General features: G+C 40.3%; 1 non-coding gene across 1 annotated transcript; it reads left to right on the top strand.

Annotated features, from left to right (window-relative positions):
* Nucleotides 1-1,290: 1,290 nt before the first annotated feature.
* On the top strand, nt 1,291-1,362 carry TRNAG-GCC. Its single transcript has one exon. It is a non-coding gene; the product is annotated as a tRNA-Gly (tRNA).
* Nucleotides 1,363-2,591: the final 1,229 nt, after the last annotated feature.

Here is a 2,591-nt window from a genome sequence, read left to right as displayed (position 1 = left end):
AGTATTCTTGCCTGAAGAATTCCATAACAGAGGAGCCTGGTGGGCTACGGTCCATGGGGTTGCAAAGAGTCAACTATGACTGAGCAACTAACACTTTCACTTCACTTTCACTTTTCATGTGCTATTTATGTCACCAGAATATTAAATGCTTTACACAAATGGATTTTGTGTTGGTCATACTTGGGGATTGAGGGATTTTGGAAAGCAAGAAAGGGAGACAATTTTATGTCTTGTCAGCATAGAGCAGATAAGAGATGGGAATAGATGGTGATACATAAAATTTCAATGAGACTAAAAACTAAACCCAGATCCACCTTGAGGATATAATCCTTGTGTGTGTGTGTGCTTAGTCGCTCAGTTGTGTCTGACTCTTTGTGACACTATGGACTGTAGCCAGCCAGGCTCCTCTGCCCATGGGGATTCTCCAGGCAATAATATTGGTATGGGTTGCCATGCCCTCCTCCAGGTGATCTTCCCAACCCAGGGATTGAACCCAGATCTCCCACATAGCAGGCAGATTCTTTATGGTCTGAGCCACCAGGGAAGCCCAAGAATGCTAGAGTGGGTAGTCTATCCCTTCTCCAGGGGATTTTCCCAACCCAGGAATTGAACCAGGGTCTCCTGCATTGCAGATAGATTCTTTAACAGCTGAGCTTCTGATTTCCAACTACCCAAAAAGCCCACAAAAATTTTATAGATTAAGCAAAGCCAAATTTATTGCTCCTCCCAATAAAAGAGGTCATTACCTTGACAGACTCTTAACAACATCTTTAAAGAGAGTACAAAGGAAAGATAAGCGTCTGATTTAAGATGAGTCCTTTAATGTAAATGGAGAATTGAGTGAAATTTGTGATGTAATAGTTTAGAATCGGCAGACACAGAGAGAACAAGGTTTTAAAGGAAATCTTGAAGAATAAACAGTCCTTTGATAAACCCAGTTGATTAAATCCATTGTTCTAGGGAGGAAGCTGTTTACCTTGATGAAGGCTACTTGGGTAGTTCATTATTGAAATAAATAGATTTCAGAAAGTCCATGAGACAGACACCTTCCTGGATAAGAATTTCCCAGAAAAAATAAAGTCTGATTAATGAAGAGTGTTGAGTAGTAAAGTCATGCTCAGGTTGACAGTAAGCTGCAGGTTTCAGTTCTGAGAAGCCAGTAAATACAAACCCTGCAGAAGACATTAGATTTCTCAGAGTCCTTAGGATAGAAAATTGGTCTCATGTGACATCTGGCTTATATCTGTCATCCCTATCAGTCATCCCTATCATTCCTCCCTATCACTAGCTTCCCTGGTGGCTCAGACGGTAAAGCATCTGCCTGCCATGCAGGAGACCCGGGTTCAATCCCTGGGTTGGGAAGATCCCCTGGAGAAGGAAAAGGCAACCCACTCCAGCATTCTTGCCTGGAAAATCCCATGGTCGGAGGAGCCCGATAGGTTATAGTCCATGGGGTCGCAAAGAGTCAGACACGACTAAGCAACTTCACTTTTTATCATTCAGCAATAGCAGGCATGTAGTAGGAACTTGACAAATACTTATGAAAAAGAATGAATAAGTAAATAAATGAGTGCAAATAAACAGTCCCTATTACTGTTTAATTCAAAGCCTTAAAACTTTTTTTTAATGTCCACTGTCATAATGACTTCTTGTTTCAACACCTATTTCATCAAGAAGAGAAACCAAAAGCAACCGTGCTAAGCCTCAGACATGGGCAACACAACAAGCATGTCTGATGCATGACTTTAGACCACTGATATCTTATAGAACTCATCTCAAACAGGCTGGAAATCTGATCTCCCAGAGTATGGTTGGATGGCATCACTGACTCAAAGGATGTGAGTTTGAGCGAACTCCGGGAGATAGTGAATGACAAGGAAGTTTGGTGTTTTGCAGTCCATGAGGTCACATAGAGTCAGACCTGACTGAACAGCAACAGCATCAGTCCCCTGAAATCTTTGAAAGTAATCATTTATAAAGAAATGGTGTCTCTGCATGGGAGGCAGTGAGAGCCCTGAACTCAGAATCCTGCCTGACATATTCAATATGATTTCTCCTTTGGTGCCCTGTTAATTTCCACTTGGAGAGACTCATTGTCCTCATAGCTGACTGATGGGATTTTGCCAAGCAATCAATAATTCAGCTTTTTTTCAGTTCTTAATTTGATGGTCATTTTTCCTTTGTGCTTAACAATTCTAATAGAATCCTAAGATATAATGAAGAAGTAGACTATGAATTAAAAACCCAATCCCATTGTCAATGAGATTCTAAAAATATAAATATTGTTTTCTCCAAAACTATAGTCCAAAACTTTAACAATAGAGTAATTTTTTTTAATAACTGAGCTTTTTTTTTTTTTGGCTGTGCTGCAGAGCTTATAGAATCTAAGGGCCCTGAGAGTGAAAATGCAGAGTCCTAACCGCTGGACCACCAGTGATTCCCTATAATGGTGTAATTTTAAAATGCAGTGATTAGGGACTGAGGCACATACATTGCGGCTGATTGGTCATGTATTTCAAACAAATATTAAACATTCTATGGGCAATGACATGACCTATTTGAAACCAGAACTGCCCAGAAATTCTAGGACA

Source organism: Bubalus bubalis, chromosome 4 (genome assembly GCF_019923935.1).
Source record: "Bubalus bubalis isolate 160015118507 breed Murrah chromosome 4, NDDB_SH_1, whole genome shotgun sequence".
NCBI classification, from domain to species: Eukaryota; Metazoa; Chordata; class Mammalia; order Artiodactyla; family Bovidae; genus Bubalus; species Bubalus bubalis.
The sequence above is the reverse complement of the archived record's forward strand: the minus strand, read 5'-3'. Positions and strand labels throughout refer to the sequence as shown.